Here is a 21,833-nt window from a genome sequence, read left to right as displayed (position 1 = left end):
TGCCTGCATGGCAGAATCAGATAAAAAAAAATTCAAGGTCATATGTTTTTAGTACTTGTGCAAGTGAGAGAGTTCAAATATCACCCAGTTTATGATGGAGATTACTTTTGAAACAGCAAAAGGATAGGAACTGAAGAGCTGCTGGGTGAACTCGAAACATGGCGGAAGAATTGTGAAGAAAAGTAATGTCAGGATTTGCTGACCAGCCACTTACATTATTCCCATAAATAAATGTGCTTATTGTCAACTAATTTCACTTTCTGCTGTTAGACAAATTTGTATGTTGGTCTCCAGAGATACAAGCAATGTCCTCCTCCTTTCCTATCCATTTTCTAAAATTGATCCTTTGAGGAGGAAGATTATGAGCTTATACAGATAAATACATTATTTATTTTAGCCGATTCCTCCTTGAGAATACAACTGAAAAGCTCTTCCTCAGGTTTGAATCTTTGTATTATTTACAAAATCAAAATTTAGAATCAGAACTAAGCTATTTTGTTTCAACTGGGCCAGAATATTTGGTGCCTTTATTTTAAGATAAGTCAACCTGTTGATTATTTACTGGCTATAGAATGTTGTGTAGCTCTAATAATATAGTTTAAAACTTGTTTTGTTTTTGTTTTTTTTGGCTGCTTGCCAGTTTGTGTTGGCATTTGCAATGTGAACATGCTTTTGCTTGTTTTGCTTTTTTAAAAAAAAATATGGATTACCTCAATGCAAAGATACTGAATTTCTAATGAGGCTTCAGAATATTTTCTTGCTACAGTTCTGCTTGATATTAGTATAACTGCATAATAGTGAGATCATTTTTGGAACCATTTGTTCTTAGTGTAAGTCAGATGTTAAGGGAATCTGAAGACTATATATATGTGATCAAAAAATATATTAATTAAACTTGTACACTCTAGATGACAGTCTCTTCTAAGTACATCTGAAAGTGGTAGTCTGTCACTCCCTTTTTAGCTAAGCAATAGTTTGTAAGAGTTGATATTGGTTGTTTTGTTCACATCGTCTTTGCAGGGCGAGGAAGTAAAGCACCTTCGTCATTGCCATAGGTAACTGGAATACAGGTGTCTCTAGCAATTGCTTTCCTTTACAATGCAGTATAGATTGAAAGGGAAATAAAGATGTAAAATGGTTTAAAGTCAGAGAATTAGGCATTATTATGGACCTTCTGAGTTCGGTTGTATTTTGTCATATTTACCTTTAAAAAGCTTGCTTTTTTTTACCCTTTGGGGGATACAAGAGTGAATGGTGGTGTTGGAGAATGATAAGTATGATATATCCATTTGTAGATCAAATCTAATGTTGATAGTTTGTGTGCTTTTCAAGGCAGAGACTCTTTTCTTCAAATGTTTGCATAAGGCCTACGTACAAGCTTTTGAGCACCACCATGAAAACATTACATTACTGTGATGGCTCGCTATATACAAGAGTGGTTTCCACTGAGTTTTCAGGGGCACCCCAAGAACTTTCTGACACTGGCAGCAATGTCCGTACTTTAGTAGAGAAGCGCAGAGATTGTGTGGGAAAATGCGCCAGCATCGTCTTTGCTACAGTGTTTTTTCCTTTACACTTCAGAAGGGGCTTGAGAAACAACAGCAAGGGCTTGGTGTACTGTGGAGACTAATGGATAATTTTGGTGTCCAGTGCTCATCAGTTTTCTTCACTGGTAGTCCAGTTAAATTAATTAAAAGAATAAATCTGGACTATACCAGATTATATAAATATACCAGATGATACATCTGTTATGGTATTTTATTTAAGAAGAAAAATAATGTTTCTATTGTGAAATTATCATGTGTTGTCTTGCTTTTCAGACAGCCTAACTATTATTTCTATTTTCTGTTTGTTTGGCAAACAGAACAAATGAAAATCAGCAAAACGTGTCACTTCGCGTGGGCCGTAGGGTAGCCGTGGGGAGTCGAGTTACTCGTGCACGCACCCCACCAGCGGCAGTAGTGGCAGGCTGTGCAGATCAGAGATGAGGACCCCAAATTAAATTAGCGGTGACAAAATGCTAGAGAGCAACTGCTGGAGTTGTCAAGAAACGAGACGGGGTTAGAACAGTGCCTGTTCTCGTTCGTGGTGGTGTCGCAGCTGGCAGACAGGGTGGAGGGACAGGATGCGTGGCTTTTCAAAGCCAGGAGCGGGAAGTGGAAAGAGGGGGACCCTTTTGCCCACACAGGCACTCTTGTAGTTTTGGTGAGTCTGTGGAAAAGAGGCCGCTGCCGCGGGTCTGCGCCTTGTAGCCGCCTGTGCGCGCAGCGTTCGCAGCCACCTCGAGCTCGACTCGGGGCTCGTGTCTTGGACCTGCCATGGCAGGCAGCGGCTCGTCTTCGGCGCACCACCCTGAGCGGCAGGTGCCTGACGCAGGTTTTCAAGCGCTGGCAGGTTAATGTCCTTTCGACTTGCAAAGTCTCCCTAATTTGCCAGAGGATCTAGTATCTTAAACTTGAATCTACAAGAAGATCGTGGTTTACGTGAATGAGGATGCACTTGAAGCCCCGTGCTCGTGATCTGTAGAGCCTGTGAACTTCTTAAGCATTGCTGAAGGACTAACGTATTCTGTGCATATCTTTCCTAGGGATGTTGTCTGGCTTGCCCGTGCTTCATCAGTAGTGGCCGGTTACTGCAGTCATAGCCTGTCTGTGGCCTGAAGAATTTAAGCAGTTTGTAGAAGTTTTATGTAAGATGGTAGAACTGCCAGAAAAAATGTAGTGGTTTCCAAATTCCACTTTTTCTTGAGGCATAATTAATCTTTACTCATTGTTTTTTTTTGTTTTTTTTTTTCCATTGGTCATTCTTGTAGCATATCTTCCATTTTCCTTATGTTCTGGCTTTTTTTGTCTGTTGGAATGAGAAGTTAGAAAACTCTTCTTTGGTTGTGTGCTCAGTTAGTTGCATGTGATATAAAATCCTGTTTGGACTGCGAACAAAAATCTGTGTGTAATAGTTATGTGGCTAGTGTTATGCTAATGTTACCCCTCCAGTTCCTCTCCCCTGAAGAAATGTATTTGGTATGGATATAAATGTCCTCTTCTCAAATCTTAAGTTCTGTACTAATGAAGAGCTCTTCATTTATTTGCCCACTGCCCATCATTCGTGTCAAAAGTATTGAAAGTGGAGCTTTAGAGAAGAAACATACTTCTATGCATACAACTTTTAATAATGGTTAAAAGGCATTTTATAAAAATATCAGTTTCTCTTTTTTTAGAGATTTGAAACTAACGTGTTATAAAGTCAACCAACCAAGCAGTCAACCAAAAAAGGAACCAGCAACCTTTGCAGAGAGCTGCTGCAGACTCTTCTGTGAAAACAGAGTCCAGGCCATATAAATTAATGGAAACCTCTGGGCTGCTGTCACTGTGAATGTGCAGTAGGCAGCAGGTGAAGAGGAAGTTGGGTGCCTGGAGTGATTGTGCAACTGCAAATAGGTTACAGTTATCTCTGGAAAAGGAGATAGTGCTCTGCAAAGTTTATAATGCTTCCTTCGCTATGTTATGCTTAAAACTGAGATGTGTCAAGTGTCCTATCTTTGTTTTTTATGTATGCCCCTCTCCAAAAAAGGCTAATCTTTCTCTTTCTCTCAAATTTGTTCACAGCACACTTGAGATGTATCTGAGCACTGAAGCCCAGCACGCACACAACCTGTAGGACTCTGCCCGCTTCACTGAGGCTTGGTGAGTTATTTGTATGCTATTACATATAATTGTACCGTGTCACAGTTTTATCTCCTTCACTGGGAAATTTGATGGGACAAGCTTTAAACTGATTGCATGGAAAGAGCACAACAAACCTTGGTGCTAAGTAATGGATGATATTCCAGAGTCAGTGGACAGAACATTTTAGAGACTTCCAAAGCGGTGGCCAGGCTGGTCATGGAAGCAGAGACCTCACTTTGTGCCAGGACCAGGAGTGGGCCTCTGTGCTGAGAAGAGCTGAAGGTGCTCAGCATGTGGTGGTCTTTCGCATTAAGTCTGTTTGATACCTTATGCTACGGAATTGGCGTTTTTTAAATGTGCTAATTATGGTCTGTCTTATAGCAAAGGTTGTGTATGAAAGAGTGTAAGCTTTTCCACCCAACTGTGCATGGTTAAATTACTGAAATTGAGGGCTGAAATAGATATAATGACATTGATGACTTAAACTGCTTGTTGCGCAAGAATTACTGTCTGATATCCATCAGGCAGTGCTATGCCTGTTTACATCTATTCACAAGAAGGGTTAATACCACAGAGATATAGGAAAAGGGACCCCTGCAGATTGTTTAAATGCAGACTAATAATAGTTTGGTAGTGCAGTGATGGAAAGTGTTGCTGTGATGCAAGTGCAGTGCAGTGATGGAAAGATGCTGTGTTTTTATTTTAGGTATGTTTAATATAGCAATATACTCTGTATACATCTTTCACAAATACGTGTTTGAGATTTTATGTGAGAACCTTTTCAGGATACTCATGAATAGATGTTGCCTTTTAACATGTAGAGTGACTTATTAAGGTCAGAAATATGTATTTTTGAGGCTTGCACACTAAATATAGAGGTGGGGAATGAGCCAGCTAAGAAGGTTTTTAGTTGTTTTAGGGCATAGTTGTTTATACAATGTCGACCGTTTATGGGTAAAATTATGTAAGTCCACATCAAGTATCATTTCCTCTTTTGTTAATTAGATTGAGCAATTTTTGCAAACAGAACTTTTCTTTAAACTTACTGAATTTTCTAGCTCCAGTGAGTGAAAACAGATTAAGAAGCTTTTCAGTTCTTCTCTATTTTGCCTTTTTCCATGGCTATTTTGATGAAATAATTCGTAGTTCATTGCATTCAATGAAGGTTATAGTATTGGTTAAATATTTGTTCATATATTAACTTGAAAATACCGTGCCACATAGAAAAATCTTATTATTTATTTACACTGCATATTTATTTGGGCTACATAATTGTCATAATGTGTACATGCAGGTCTTCTCAATAATAAGTTATTTTTATGATCATTTAAGTGAACTGGACAGTTATCCAAGATTCATATGATAGTTCAGTAAAAGGGAGCTGCATAAGACAAGGAATAGCATAAAATCTTGGTCCCTTTGAATCCTTGGGAATTCTTCCATTAACTTGTGAAGTACTGGCATTTCAGCCCTGTTATTCAACATGCTCAGGTGTTCTCATTCTCTAGCACAGTATCAGAGAACTGTAGTCTGGTTTATATTAATCAGTATACAAATCTGAAATTTTGCTAGTGTCTGAAGTTAAAGAGGATGAATCAGTTGGAATTTCATTTAAGAAATTCTAGGCCTAGCTCTTGACCTCAAGGGGGATTTCCTATGGTATAGGTGTTGAATTGGATTGTGTATTTTAAGTGAGACTGTACAGTGATTGCACATCACGAGTCATATGTGTTCAGCCTAGCCTTTGCTGCATTAAGCTTTTCAAACAGCGAGACTCCTGCTTAATACTTAAACTATTTTTAAAACAATATAGCATGTAAAAGCTTGAATCTAGGACTGGTTAAAAGGCGTTTAGAATACCTGCAATCTATCAGAAATAATTGAAGTGATGGAACTTGTGGCTGTTTGCTTGGAACCTTGGTAATTGGGGCATTCTGAAATAGCTGCTGTATGCTATTAAAAAGGCATGCAATCAGAGCCTGTGGGAAGTTCAAATTTTAGTTAAAAAGACAAAAACACTAACTTTTATCTCCTGTCTAGAAGTTTTCAGATGGAAAACGTTTTTCCTTTTGTCCTCCTTTTTGCATGAAATGGTTTCCTTCGCAAGGCATGTTTTTCAGAAAAAAAGAACATAGATTAGAGAAATCTCAGTTCTCTTGGCACCCCCAGTCTTGCGGGTCTGTTTCAGTTCAGCTTTGCACTGATTTCACTGGTATTTGTATCATAGTGTCAAGTGTGGTGCATGAAAAATATTTGTATCTCTGTTTTTAATGAGTTATAGTACTCCTTATTATTGTTTAGAGCAGTAGCAGGTAAAAAGGATTCTGGCAGATGTCTCATTTTTAAGTTGACTGTGCCCTCCTAATACATGTAAATGTAAAGAGAATGCTGTCAGAAGGTAACAGGTAATACTGAAAGTAAGATTGCCTTATTCTGAAGTAACTTTTAAGAGTCTTCAGTATTAGTTTAAAGCTTCAAGTGAGGAAAGAGTACAGTAGGTTCCAAGCATCGAATATAGATACAAGAGAGATGTTGCTGCTGTTAAGGTGCTGGGACGATGCCTGGAATTCTGCAGTGAGTTGAGAACACCTGAATTGCCGGGGGAGCGATAGGTCTGAAACGTCTGAAATAAAACATTGTTATTGATCATAGTTATGGTGCATCTTTAGTTGACTGGGTCTTGCCATTTGAAGAGGGATCTGTGAGGGATTTTCAACTGAGCTTGAATCTGTTTGTGCTAAATGGAGAGAACATGTTCACGTTCCTACACACACGTAGTCCTACATTCAGCATGGAAATTGAGGAGTTTTGTTTTGCTTGAAATATGATCAGAATTTTCTGTGTTCAGTCAGCCCTATTCAGTAATGACATTAGTGAACATGGATTGCCTATAAAGATGCCTGTAAAAGTAGATGCTTGGTTACAGTGAATTTTATACAGTCAGGTTTAAAATGATATTCCTAATCCACAAGTGAAGTTCTTTGCGGGTGGTATGATGAGAACTTTCAACAGAAGTATTGAGAAATGAGCATCTGTTAGGATTTTTACAATTATATCCCCATAGGTTTGTTTCTAGTATGGGGAATGTGAGTTTATGGAAATCTTTTTTTTTTTTCCCTCTATTTTGTGGAAAAAATGAAATTTGCACAAACGTAATGCTGCATGTCCTTTAAAAGTGAAGAAAATAATATTGTAGAGAGAAATCTCATCATGCTTGCAACTAGCATAAATAATTTGTTAATAATGAAGGCAGATCTAAAGTACTTTAATAATTTGGAGGAAGCAACATTCAAATTTGTTTTAAGTCCTGAGTATACCACCCTTAAATATATAAAACTCATCAATTACTGTGTATTGATCTAAATGGAATTCTTTGTCAATGAACTTTTTACTGAATTGATGACATTGAACTTCATATATATCTAGGACTGTTGAAAACTATCATTCAACTGGTTGAAATTTCCCTTTGTATGTAGCTATATATGGGAAGATTACTTTTAACATTTGAATTTGAATGAGATAAAAAATATTTAGGAAATGAGATTGCTAACTTCATTTTAGTCACATCTTAAATATTTGTTTTGACTTAGTAATGGGTCTTGATAAGAGTTTTTCATTTCTTACCTTTGATAGCTACCTTTTTATGTGGGCAAAGGTATAGTATATACACATTTGCAGAAGGAATAGCTGTCATTATCATCTGTGGAAAATCAATATATATTTTAAATATAGATTGATGACATTGTACCGCCAGTATTGGAGCCTGGGAATTCTGGAGGGGTCAAGAACAGGACAGCTGAGCACTTGCATCATCAAAGAAGATGAGATGCATTTACTTGGGCCAATTTTCCTCTGGGCCTGCCTTTAGCCCCTGAATTGGGAAGAGTGAAATATTTACCCAGCTTGGCTCTTGACAGTAAATAGTATTAATTAAATACAGGGCTTGAAAATGACACTGGATTTTGGATAAAGGCCAGTAGACTTTGCCTTGGCTTTCTGGAAATTGAATTCCACTAGTCTGTTTATTTGACAGAATTATAGTACAATAATTTGAGGTTCATGGATATTTCTGTACATTAATGTGGGTGAATTTTTATAATACCACAATGCTGGGATGTTAAGCTCAGAAGACTTATGTGACTAGAAGAGTAAGTGAATTTACAGCTGGTTAGTATGAAGTGTGGCACAATGAGTTTCCATTTGATTAATTTACCTTTATATTAACTGGATTTGCAAAAAAATATAGTTTCTTTTAAAACAAACTTTGGATGTAGTTAAAATTCAGCTGAATGGTCTTAACTAAGTTACAGATGACTATAAAAAGTAATATGTGATCAAATTATTTAGAAATATCTCTAGAACTATACATATCTTGAGAAAATAATTTATCTTAAGAATTTTGGAGGAAAAAAGGTATTTTGAGTATTTTCCTCTCCCAGAAAAGACAGCCATTTGTGACAGCCTTGTTACACACATACCAGATTTTAGTGTGCATGTTTAGAAAGTCTGCTTTCAAAGATTTTAGCAGTTCTTTTTTCCATTCCTGAAGCTGTTTATGAAAATAGATATAATTTCATTAAGCATATTTGGAGGAAGGAACCAAAACTGTTTCTGTTGTATGAATAAAGTTTCCTGTTTGTGTTTTTATTAAAAAATAAGATTGCCATAAAGAAACACTCTAATCTAACGGTTCCATGTGAAGTCTGTAGTTGGAGTCATGGACTTTTCTGAAAAGTAACTATTATTTTTCTTCTTTCAAGTCATATAAACGATTGGCTACAACCCCATGATAGAACAGCGTAAGAGCTGAATGGCTGAAAGTTTTAAATTTTCTTCTCTGTATAGAATTCTCCTGTATTTTAAACATATATATATATATGTTATATATGTAAAAACATGTATATGTAGAAACATATTATATATATAAAAATATGATTTTTGCTTGGTGAGTTTATAGTACAATTATGAAGTGCTCAAACTATTAAAATTATTTTTCAAAATCCTGCTTTAGTCATCTCACAAGGAAAAAGGAGTGCTTATGTCTGTAGTATCTGTACAGTGAGTAAGTGCATCCGTAGAACTCTATGTGCAACTCTGTCTGTGATAAGTGAAAAATATGCTCTGATCATTTCTGACATCTCTATTTCTATGGTCCACATTCTACCACTTTTTTATTTTTAGTACTTTTGTTTCTCTAGTAATCCCAATTCAATATGCTACTGCGTTCTATATACACCAAACTATATATTTCAAAATGGCAGCAATAGGCAATCAAGGAATATTTAAGATTAGAACTGAGGAGAAGAATTAGTTTTGTAGTAGGTGTTGGAAATGAGTTCATCCTTGAGGGAAACTCTAGTGGTGTCATATTGAGTTAAAATGCTTCCATTCCTGCTCTTTCAGCAGGTTTCCCTTTTGAGTGTATTCTGACACTCCCGCCTAAATTTTGGATTGTCGGCCTTACGAGTAACGCACTGAGCGGCGATTCAGACGATCCCTTCCTGCATCGAATTCCTTTGTCCTTCGATCTTGAGGTACCCGTCTCACATCTGCCAAAGGGTGAGGGGTGCTGTCTTTCCCCTACATTTCTTTCTTTGGGTTGTAAGCCTGAAACTCTGCTGTGTGTTGCCATAGTTGGTAGTATCTTAAAATGGGATTAAAACACTTATTTGTTTTACGTTTCTCTAAAAGTCAGTGGCCAACACATTGCAAATTTCACTTGGGTTAGTTTTTATGGCCTTTCAGTTTTCAGTTGTGGTTTTTTGCTTGGCTTCTCTTTGCAAATCCTGGTTAGCTCTATTTTTATTGCTGAATATTGCTGAACAGACTCATGTAAAACCTTTTCTGTCTGGAATTACAATATTCTTCCAGAATGTATCCTATAGCAAAATAGGGCTTATGTGCAGCTGGTGATACATGAGGTTTCATGTACGACTACTGAAATACTCCTTGCATGTGACCATGATTCTAATCTTTCCTTCCTTGTGAGCTCACTCTTATATCATCATTGGAGTTCTCAGCTCCTGATCAGCATGGAAAAATTCGGGGAATTGATACACGTGAGTCTATGGTACAGCGTTTATGATTGCCACACTTGCACATATTTGACACAAATTCACAGAAACAAAAAAAATATAAAGTTAAGCCACTTTATATGACATACCACGTGCTCTTCCACCGCTGTCATGCACCAAGCATTCTGCCACGACTACTGTGTGCCACAGCCTAAATGGTTTTGTTCCATTAACTTTCTGTTTTTGCTGGTTGGTGTGAGGTATGCTGTGTGTGTAGCACATCGGATTCACAGGAGTATTCATTTATTTCAGAGTATTTTTATAGAATCAAGCATGGGGTGCTCTTGTCCTCTTTTACGTATTCTAGGCACTACCACCCCCAAAAAAGGAACAGCCTGTTGCTGTTAAACTTGGTTCCAGTAACTGCAATTCACAGGGGTGCCACCTACATAGTCTTCCTCTTATTTGCTTCATCACTCCATTTCTGAGCTATTTCCTTCCGCCCCCAGCTTCCAGGAGAAGTGTTTTTGTGCGTCTCTTTTCTTCTGATATAATCTGATAATGCTTTGAGATAGTCTGTTCTCATTCTCCTTTGCCATTGGTCAAAATCCCCTAGCAGCAGTTTAAGGGGAATGATGTTTTATGTCAGGACAGCTCCATCCATGGTTGTGACACTCGGTAATAAGAGGGGCGTGTGTGTGTGTGTGTGTGTATAGACATACATACATACTATATGTATGTGTGTGTGTGTGTATAATATTTGGGGGAGGGATCACTTACAAAAATGTATTTTCGGCCAGCTTGAAGCTATTAATGAGTTAGTTGGCTTGCATCTGATGAATAGCTTCATTTAGGAAGGGGGAAAATTCCCTAGTAATCAGAAATGCTATTACAGCTCATTTAGGAAATTCTGAAGTGAAAAGGTTTTTTTTTTAATTAAAAAAAAATTTTTTTTTGAGGCTCGATTCGCAGGAAGATTTAATGGTGGGTAAGCGGCAGTGTGGTTCTGAAGGGGGAGGCTGGTGGGAGCCACAGTTGGTGTCAGAGCTGGGGCTCTTGCTGAGCTGTGATTTCAGGAGGACCCGTGAGCCGGGGGCAAGTGCTTTTTTGCAGGGGCCAGATCTTTGCTGTGGTTAGAAGCGAGACCCTGTTTCTCCCAAGTGCGGGGCAGCAGCTGCCTCTCCCCATTGCAGCAGGCTGGTAGCTGGCCCCGTGCCAGCGTTTTACAGCTGTGGAGGATGGTGGCTCCTGATGTAACCTGCTTTATTTGGAGCGACGGCAGGAGTGCGGGAGGCTTTTCCTGCGCACGCACCGGAGCTGAGGTTATGCCTCTCTCAGGTTTGGAGGGTGGGGAGAGGCGGAAGGGCAGATCGCCGCGCATTGGCGATCGGCACCTGGGCACATGAAATGGAGGAGGGAGCCGGGATCCCTCCGATTTGGAGCTGGGATTTCCATGGGGTGCCCCGGCTTGGAGGAGGTGGCCACCTCCCCGGGGCTGCTGCGTGTGTTGGGGTGGAGCGTTCTGTCTCGACCTCTGAATCATTTCTGCTCTGCATCCGTGCCTAAAGACTTCCTATTGAAGACTGTCCTCCTCCATCTGCTGTGAGCGCCCTGTCTGCCCTGGGTGCCATATGGGAAAGGACAGGAGTTTCTCCACTTATTTATTATCTCTTTGAATGCTACCTACAAGCCTGTCTTCTCGCTGCAGGTACTGCAAAGGAAGCAAAGGTATACATTTTCAGATATTTTTAGTGAATAAATCCCCTTGTGGATGCTCTTAAGGCTTTGAGATAGCTTGCTTCATGTCTCAGTAGGGTAAGCTCTCTGAAACAAGGGCATTTTCACTAGTGAATTGAATATTTATGCAGCTTGAAACAGTTTTAAAATATGTGGGTTTTTTTTTTGTTCAGTGACTGAAATGAAAAATCAATTATATGCACAACTCTGCTCCTCATATCAGAGATTTCAGTTGTCCATAATTAAATGGATACATTTGACTACAAAGATTTAATATAAATTAGTTTTACTTGGTTGCCACTACTTACGCCATCTTTTTCCCAAATGCTTTGATTAGGTCAGTGTGAAGTATTCTGCCATGTAAAACAGTGTTGAATTCTTGAAAACCTGGAAAGATCTCAAGGAGACATACTTAGATCTATCACTATTAGAGAAAATGAGAAGTAAAAATGTGAACTGTGTATAACAGGTCTGACAAAGTTAAAAATGCACCCTTAAAATTAAAAAAAATGTTGATAAGTGAGTATTTTGCATTATGGTGGGAATGGCCAAGTGCCATAACAGTTTGGGATGCTGATGTGAATTTTGGACTGTTCTTACTATTTTATTTTTCTGGAAATGTATTTGTGTAAGCATAGTGGTAACTTTTTCATAATGAGCTGTATTCCCCTCTGTTACACTTGTGCAAATGACTTCTACTAAAGTTATAGTGAATTTTAGAATTTCCTCGGGGGAGGAGGGACTTTTTTAGAAAGATGAGATTCTGAGAAGGGAAATAGGGAGGGTTTCTTGAACAACGACTGAGCTAACTAGTGAGACAGAAAAGATGAAAATGGTAAAGTCCAATACAGGGTAAGATTTTCTTTCACCAATTGAAAATATTTCTCACTTTCATTAGCTGAATGTACAGAAGGCATCGTGTAATGCTGTTTTTAACTGATTTTGCCTTACCGCTGACAGGGAAGGAAGTCAGTAATAGGGAACTATTATTTTGTCATATAGACAATGTCTTGTGGAGCAGAAGAGAAATAGATTGAATTAACGCAGTGTGGTTTTGTGTGAGTGAGCGTACCTACAACGATGCATAAGAGTATTCTTCGTAGTTTAATACTTGAAAATTTTCATTTTTCTCTGTGTATGCTTGTATGTTATAGATAATGTCTAAGTATATAATTTATATGTGAGTTTATATGTTATATATACTTTTTGTATTCATTATATTGTAAGCGTTTAGTTCTGGCATGTTGCTTTGTTCAGGGTATCAGATAACCTTAGCCGTTTATCTGCCATCCTGGTGATGGGCTCTGTAGCTCTTTCTTGTCAAGCTCATGTTATTCTTGTCTTATGCAGTTAAGAATTTCTGTTCAGGCTGGCTGACTGCCAGCTATGAAAATTAAAGGTTTTGGTACTTTGGAAAACTTTTTTTTTTTTCCTTTAATCAACAAATAATTTGGACTAGATGGCAGCAAATATTTGGAGAATTTGAGGGCTTACGGAGTTTTGCCCCCGAATGAACGTTTGGATTCTGTGATGGAAATTTCCCTATAATTATGCCAATAGGAGTTATGGTACATGGATAACAACATGAAGGGAGCTATTCTTGACGCATGTGCTAGAGAGCCAGGAACTTATTTTTCCATACCGGGTTTGCCACAGATGTTTTAAACCAGTCACTGAAACAGTATGTCCCTTCGCTTTCTTATCTGTAGAATGGGCTCAACCCTCACACCATTCTCCATGTGTAGTATACCGGTTCCTTGATGTTTGTGGATAGGTTGGGGAAGAAATATAAAAAACATTTTAATGCTTTTAAATTCCCAAATATTAATAAAATGTCAGGTTTTTGTCTGTCTGTGTTGGTGATATAATAATGAAATTGTAAGAACTGCTAGAGGAAACCTTCCTGTTAAAATGTTAGAGCAATGGCCTTTTGCCATTTTATTAAACAAAAATCAACCTGAATTGTTTTGAATTATCAGTATTTTTGTCTGCTTATGTTATGAGATAAAACATTGGGTGTTGATTTAATTTTTAACTCTTCCTGTGTGAAATGTGAAGTTATCTCTGTAAAGGGTCGCTCTGCAGAGTTACTCTTGGAAATTCTCATTTAACTCTTCAGTATTGTGTCAAGCTTTCTCTGAATCCTCTGCAGGATTATTTGGTTTGCTTCCTGGTTAACTGCAAGGAAAATGGGATGTCTTTAAAGTACGAGAGGTGCTCGCTATTGCCTTATAATGGAGTCACATGGGAGAAGCTGTTGTTCTAAGTTAAGATTGTCACCTGATGACCTAGGAATTACATGAATGGGGCTTATTTTCTAAGATGTACCTTGAGGTTGAAAGCTGCACTTCCCTCCCCCCTTCTTTTACTCACTATCACATGTACCACTGTAAATCAATGTAATTGAGAGATAAGTGGAAAACACCTTACTCAGAAGGGGGAGGGAAAGGGTTAGGGTTTTACTATTTGTTTTGTGTCTTCATTGCCATTTATATATGGACAATTTTGTCTGTTTAGTTACCAGTTTCTCTTACTTGCATAGATCTTTTATTCCTCAGTGAGGAAAATCATTATTTTTTTGTAATAAAATTGATTATTAAGTGAAGCATATGTGACTGTGGAGCAGACAGAAGTTCTGCTTTTTTTTAGTAGACAAAGAAACTAAAACATTCCTCAGGTTTACATATGTAGCCTTTATCCTGACAAAACCTTTACAAGTAGTTTGCTAAGTATTCAAATGGAATACTCGATGTTTTATGCTAAGTGTCATACATAAAATAAAAGGGATATTTAAAAGTTATTTAGTAACTTGAATTTGGAAAAAAAGAAAAGAAGATGAGAGGATAACAGCTAATAATGAATTCATACTATAATTTTACTTTTTGCTCTATTTTATGTTGGATATTCTGTTCCTATTGCTGTTAAAATTTTTTTCAGCTGCAGATCACCTTTAAAAGCCATGTAACATAGTTGTATTTTAGCAGGTGGCATATTTCTTTACCTTACAAATTAAATTGAATTTTTAAACATGTATAGTTTGTGATGTCATAAGGTATAAATTAATACAATGAAAAGCTTAATGGAATAAATCATTTTTAACTGCACTTAGTGTCTCTTCAGGATTATTGAGTGGAGGCAAGCTGTGCAGTGTGCATTGCCTATATTAAGAAATATCATAAGCCTTTTTTGACATAAGTTTTGAAATGAGTTACGGGCTCAGCTACAGCACTGCTCTGAGCATAGCCTGTCCTGCATATTTTCCCATTAGCATTTTATCACATACTGCATGTCTTTATTTCAGATAAGATTTCTGATTTGAGTAACTGTGGCTAATGTAATTGAACACTGCTTGCTCACTGTTACTTTTGAGAATTTTTTTAACACAAATTATTGATTCTTATGCAGTTCAGTTTATATTCATTTGTAACAATATGTTGTGGCATGTTTTTGAAGTTGGCAATAGCTGTGGAAATGCAAGTCTTGACCAGGCTAAGGACTCTTGATTTTGGGGGGAAATACTGGATCAAAGAATGTAGTCACCAGTTTTGTGACTTTTTAGGGGAGGGAAATTTTTTAGGATATGAAAGTTGTTCTGTGCTTTCTAGGAGCTGACAGAGAGATATAAGTAACATAGTGCAATAAGGAGTATAAAGATAGACGATATGCAGATCTAGTTTAAAATATTCCCATCAAAGGCTTGATTTCAGATTTACTTGTTAAAAAGCAAGACAAAGACAAAAAAACCCTTCTTCTATATACTCAAGTTGTATATACTGAAGTGTTTGCTGCAGCAGGAGCCGGCAGGGCCTGGCTCACGAGCTTCTATTTGAAGAATTGCTAGTATGTAAGAATTGGACTGCCTTAACACTTCAAGTTGGATATCTTTCTGTTGATAGGAGAGGTACTACAGTTACCCATTTGTTAGTCACTAAAAATAGTGGTGCTAGAGTAAGGAGAGTACAGCAGCACAACACCCAAAAAAAGGCGGGGTGGGGGGAGGTGGTAGCACTTCAGCTAGTAAACGCTTTAACCAAAGGCACCATCTCCCCGGTGCAGGGGAGGGTTGCAGGCCAGATCAGCCCCCGAGTCCAGCCGAATAAATTCAGCGGCATGCCCTGAAGGTCATTAATTTGAGCTTGCTGGCTGAAGAGAGGGTGGGTTCAAGTTGCAGAGGTAAAAAAGCCTGTGTCAGGAATGCTTGATTTGCTTCTATCCTTTTTCCTAGAATGGAAATTTGAACGTAAGTATCTTCTCCAACCCCAACTCTAACAGTAGAGTATGGGAGTTCACACAGACAATTTCCAGACAAAATCATCAAATACATTGCAAACTTGAGCGGTAGAGTGCCAGGCAGGGATGTCATGAAATTTAATGCGTTACAGTTGTGAAATACTTAGAAGTATTCAGATCAAGGCAGCTACCAAGTGTGAAGAAGAGTGATTTTATTATTGGTAGATGAAGTGCATCTTGATTTGTCTTTCCCTTAACCCTGTTGTGACCCTTTAAAAGGTGCAAGGTGCTTCAAACTCCGCTATTAGCTGGGCTCTGGGTATTTCCGGAGAATAGACTTGCTAGTTGTGCCAAATTATATGACCACAAATCATCGGACTTCCGCTAGAATTTCTGCTTGGCCCAAAGCTAAGTTTTGAGCAAGAAAAAAAAATAGCACTCGGTAACGTAATTTACACAGACCGTTTCATGTGACAACATTTTGCCTTTGTTAGCTGTTGCTGTCTGTATTTTTTTAGTAGTGGGTTGGCAGTTTAGGCTGTATTTCAGGTATGCCTTCTCTCCTGTATTTACATACACTGCACCACTAACAACAAAGGAAGCAATGTCATTTTTTCAAGCTTGCTTGTAGCTTGCATGGAGAAATCGAGAATATGTTCTAAGTTTTAATGGAAAACTTCTTCAGTACTGCATGGAATTTTTTTGAGTGGTGGTTTTGAGCGATCATTTATCATGACAGAATAGCTACTTGGCAGATTTGGGTAGTTTAGAATGTATTTTGATAGGTAATCCATAAGATATCTTCTCTTCATGAAAACATGATTTCCATCTGATGGCTACAACAAATGCTTTCATGTGAAACTGGTAATAAGAACACAACTGATGTATTTTTATTTTTCTTTCAATGCAATTAAACATCTGGAAGTAAGCAGAGCCATCGTCATGTGACTGACCAGCTTTCTCTAGAACACTAGGAAATACTCTATGGACCACTTTTTGGAAATGCCTGCTACACTTATCTGGTGTCTATTTTTTGTTCAAAACAGTTAAGTTAGTGGCCTGCAGGCATTGTCAGGATTGGTTTGACATCTGGACAGTATTTCTTCCTGATAAGTATTAAGTACTTTTTATTGTGCTTATTGCTCTGTGTGAAATGAATATATATCAAGCTTCACTACTGCCTTGCAAGATGGGGGAGTATGTTTGCTTTTTAAAGGTTGAAGAAAGTCAGTGGCAGAAATTAGGGGTAAGAACCTAAACTGTGTGTCTTCTAGATTTTAATGAGGAAATCAGTAGGGCAACAGCTAGTTGTAAATAAGATGGTCTAATTTGTAATAATTGGTAGTAGTTTAATCAACCCATAATTCGTACAAGCGCACTGCATTGCAGAGTGCAAATAGTATCTGTGTAAATAAGTTCCCTTCTAGTGAACTTTTTGCCTACAGACCTGTGCTATATTTGTATTAGCTTTACATACAGAATAAATGAACAAGAAAAATAACTCTCTGGCAATGACTAAGGCGAGCATTTCATAAGGTGTATAAGAAAAACAATCTTTATTTCCCTCTCTTCCCCCCCTTACTTCCTTGCCTTCACAGTCTCTGCTTTCTGGTCGTGTCCCACTACAATAATACAGTAAATGTCTAAACCCTAGCAAGTAAGGCTGTCACATTGACGTTTAACTGACTTTGAAACAGTGCAGCTGTGAAGGGGAAATGAATTCTGTTCTCTGTCAAAGCCTGTAAAAGAGTGTTTGTTTTAGCAGCTACTGAAGATGGAAGTGTTTATTCCATGACTACACTGGTTGTCAGAGCTGGACATATTTTCCTGTATTAATAATATTTGGAATTTTTCATTAGTTATCATTTCCTGTTGTTTTCTTAAAGGAGTTTTGAGATTCAGATCACTGTACCAGTCTTTTCAGGTCTTCTTTTTGCATTTGAATAGAAGTGCTGGAATTCCATTCGTGTGTGTGTATGCATGTGTAAGTATGCATGTATATAAAATTTTAAAAGCAGTTGCAAATTTCTCATACTTCTCAAGCTAAAAAGTCAATGACTTTCTGTACAGGAGACAAAGGGCCAACTCTTCCAGTTTGTCAGGCATTGGAAGAATGTGCCTAGTATCTGTGAAACTCAACTGATTGCAATAATCTTTTTTTAATATGACTTCCTTTGCAGGCTTTTGCTCCCAGTATATAGAGTTCTCCCCTGATGTTAAAAGACTGACCAGTGTCTGTATACTAACTCTTACTGAAATGTATGGTATTCTATATAATTTATTTCAAATGTAGCTTATCACAGGCACATAACAAATCTTAGCCGTTGATCATAAACGAAATCTTCCAGAAGTGTGTCTGGCACATTATTGCTATAGTAGGAAAACAGGCTGAAGTAATGGGGCTGCAGGGGTTTTTTTGTTTGTTTGTTTTGCTTTTTTAAGATAGATCATCTAGAACTGAAACTTAATGAAGTGTAAGGGCTCAAAATTGGAAGCAATAACCATACTAAATAAGCCTGAGTCACGATGCCGGCGTAGTCTATTAGAAGGAAGAGCAAGTGGTGGGGGCAGCTGGCTTTTGTGCTGGTGTTACTTGAAATTGCTCTGTGCAGCTTACCGACCATTTTACAGTAAAAGTAATCGGGGGGGAAAAGCCAATATACTGCTTCCCTGGTTGCCAGGGAGTCTTGTTTCAAGGAGATTACACTTCCCAGTGTTTTCACAAGATTTGCATGGAGACCAAAATCTTTCCCAAGCTTCTCTTTGATGATCAGTACAATGTAACAAGGAAGGATGACCCAAAAGTGTAGAGGAAGGGAGTAGGAGAGAGATAAAAGGTGTGAAAATAAATTAACATGATAGATGCATATTTATGCGTCTTCCCTACCCTCCTCATTTTCAGCCTGGTTTCCAAAGGAAATGAAACTCATGTGATTGTGCTCTTGCCGAGACAGGACACATTTAGGTGCACGTGTTGGCTAGCGAGTGTTTGCTGTTTCCTTCCTCTGCCCACGAGAGACTGCATTGCTGCAGATGTCCAGAAGGTAAGCGATCAGGTAGAGGACTGTGATCCTGTTAGTGAAAGAAAGACTCTACCTGCTCGCAGCCCTTAGTCAGCGTCAGAAAGTCGTTGTGGGAGAGCGGCGTTACAGATGTTTGAGGGCACAACGTCGGTCAAGTGCAGAGGGGTCGGCGTGATTGTCAAACTGCGTTTTCATGCCTCTTACTTTTTCTACTTGTCAGCTGGGCATTGAAACAACTGTGAGGCAGAGAATTTGTGAGGTTTAAGATATTTTAAAATTAAAAATAAAAAGATGCTCTGTTGATAGAAGTCATGTAACTGAACAATATTATGTATAACTGCATAATATTCTGCATATAACTATAATCTGTATATCTGGGTAATAAAAGCATAGAATTTTGTTTCTTGGAAAGGGGTGTGAAAGCTTTGCATACATTATGAGAAATTCAGTTTGAACATTTAGATTACAAAGGGTCCTTTAATCCTACTAAAGTTAATGCTGGTAGTTGTAGTTTCATTTTTCATCGATGGGCCAGCCGTAATGCCACGTTTTAATATCCATTATTTGTTACAAGTCTCCATTGATTTTTCAAGGTAAGGCAGGAAGAAAACATGCAATATTATGGTAGTGGGACAGTAGAGGCCTACGTTTGTCCTTCCCCGTTTCTCACATAACAGTTTTGGCTGTCAGCGCTGCAGGTTGGTTGTTTCAGCCTCAGATAATCAATCTGATTAAGTATCTTGACAGTACTTGATATTATACAGAAAATGTTTGAAATGGCAGAGAGGCTTCACTGAGCCACTGCTCATGTGGGAAACTTCTTTTTAATAGTTTTGGTGATTAAAAAGAAACTTGCCAGAAAGAGTGAGGTGGATAGATATCTTTTATTGCGAGTGATCTTGGACATAAACCACTATGAGAACTTTTTGTTGTGTGCTTAGTTCGCAGAGAGGTTTATGTAGTTAGCCTATTTTATAATTATTACTTAATTAAAAAGTTCAGGAAAAAGTAATGGACTCAAGCTGTTCCTGGCCAGCTCTGTCTTCAGCAGAGATTGCTGGTGGGGAGAAAGTGTGCTTTGCTCAGGGCTGTAGCCCTGGATGAAGCTGGCCAGCTCTACTTCAGGAAGACCTGCAAATAGGATGTCTTGTTTCTTGCCCTGAACTGAGATTCTTCAGTGTGATTACAAGTCAACTTTAACTTGGCTTTATGTAGCTCTTAATTTCAGTGATTGGATGGCTTTGCTTCAGTGTATCTTGCAAAGTGACAATTAATTTTTTTTTTAATAATCAGATTTTCTCCTAATAAGCCCAAGCATTCTGATGGGTGGTGCAATGAAGCTGTCACATCTGACCTGGAATCAAGTCTAGTACACGCTGCAGTACCTCTGCAAGCCAATATTCTTACAAATTCATCCCTATTTTCTCTTCCCATCTTCTCTCACTACCTCACTACAGAATCAGTGTAAGAAAGGCTAAACATTTTTTACGTCGTAACACCAAAGCAGGAATTATTTTACAAAGGAAGAAGACAACCCAACCGGAAATAAACTTGCTTTGTAGTAAAGACTTTGTTCATTCACCTGCCTCAGCTTTAAGATAAAATAGCACGGCGTGTCTGCTACGTGAGTAAATGCAAGCCTAATTTAACTTCCTGACTACAGCAGAAGAAAATTCAGGCATACTTTTTAAGGAATGGTTATTTAAAAGTAATGTGTTTTTGTTGCAGTATGATTATATATTTAACAGGAAACTAGGTTGCAGTCTTCATGACTAACTCTTATTACTGCTGCTCCCTTGGTTTCCAGGATATGATGACTATAATGCTGTGTAAAATCTTGAGGTGTGTAGCATCATCTCGGTCAGTTTTTTGTCCAGTGTGATTACTGCTCAATAATTATTTCATATGGAAATGTGTTAAATTCAAAACCTGTATTTGTTTCATTCCAATGTTTTCGTTTTCTTTCTAACTCCTTATTTTTGGTCTAGGACCATAATAGTACCACATCCTGAGTTTTTTCAGGTTTTTTATTGCTTCATATGCACAAGTGCAAAGTATATCTGGAATTTGTGTTTTACAAGGAGTAAAAAAATTGGCTTTTTATCAGTGAGATTTGGGTAAAAATTGATTCTAGTAAAACATACCAAAATAATTCACCATTTGAGCTAAAACCAAGAAAATAATTGGTAGGGAAAATGTTATTTTTTCCTCTTTTAAAAAAAAGCCTTTTTTAAAATGTATATTGACAAGGGTAAGTACATAATGGATAGCATTTTAAAGCCCTCTGTTATTTGCTGGGTAGGAACGGTATTTACCTACATGAAGTATATAAAGGATTGCAGGTGTAATTGTTCAGAACTCTGTCTCCCAAATGAAACTCTTTGCCAGACCAGGTGCCAAATTTGGGAGTCAGAAGCGTTGAGCATTAATGTTTTTATAAAGACAATCAGCCCTATTCAATTAGTTTAGTAGCAATGCAGATATTTTTCTTATAGCTGTATGTATTTTATGATTCTTTAAAATACTAGGAAGGTTGCTGTCAGCATGCCTTTTACCATCATATGTTACCATGATTTGACAGCTGAAAAAAACAAGCATGCAAGGTCTGACATTTGTGCCAGATGTCTTTCATTATATATTTTGATAGGCTTGATTTTTCATATATATGCTGTATATTGGCAACTTTAATATTTTTGCAGATGAAGCTTAATTATCTTTCTTTTATGCACATTTACATGTTAGCAGATTAAAACTTAAATGTACATGTAATTTAATTTGCTGTGCAGAAAACAAAAGCTTGCTTAAAAGATGACCTAAAAGAGTTTGACCATTCTTTAGCCTTTAGAAAAAGAAGTTGAAAGCATTTAATTCTGATAGAGAAGCTTTTGACCACTTCAGGAGCTTACGCTATATTTTTCCTTATGGTGCTCCTTCAGGAAAGTCTTTGTGATGCTCCTTCTGTAAGGGGCAGACAGAATCCTGATGTCCACAATTAAGTATATAATTTAAATTTTTGTAGAGACTTATCTAGATTCTGATGATACATATTTTACAGTGGTCACTGGATGCTTGACAGACAAATAAAGTGATACCAAAGCCTGACTTCTCTCTCCTCTTTGGCCCTTTGTCACTTGGTTTCCTAATGCTTCTGGGAGCATCTCCCA

At 37.8% G+C, this 21,833-nt stretch overlaps 1 protein-coding gene across 1 annotated transcript in view; it reads left to right on the top strand.

Annotated features, from left to right (window-relative positions):
• Nucleotides 1-21,833, top strand: part of NCOA2 (nuclear receptor coactivator 2) — a 198,316-nt gene that overhangs the window by 6,480 nt on the left and 170,003 nt on the right. The window contains exon 2 of the mRNA XM_067290544.1: nucleotides 3,606-3,683. The gene's annotated coding sequence lies outside the window, so the exon portion shown is untranslated. The remainder of the gene's footprint in view (nucleotides 1-3,605; nucleotides 3,684-21,833) is intronic.

The sequence above is a fragment of the Apteryx mantelli genome, chromosome 2 (assembly GCF_036417845.1).
Source record: "Apteryx mantelli isolate bAptMan1 chromosome 2, bAptMan1.hap1, whole genome shotgun sequence".
Taxonomy (NCBI): domain Eukaryota; kingdom Metazoa; phylum Chordata; class Aves; order Apterygiformes; family Apterygidae; genus Apteryx; species Apteryx mantelli.
The sequence above is the reverse complement of the archived record's forward strand: the minus strand, read 5'-3'. Positions and strand labels throughout refer to the sequence as shown.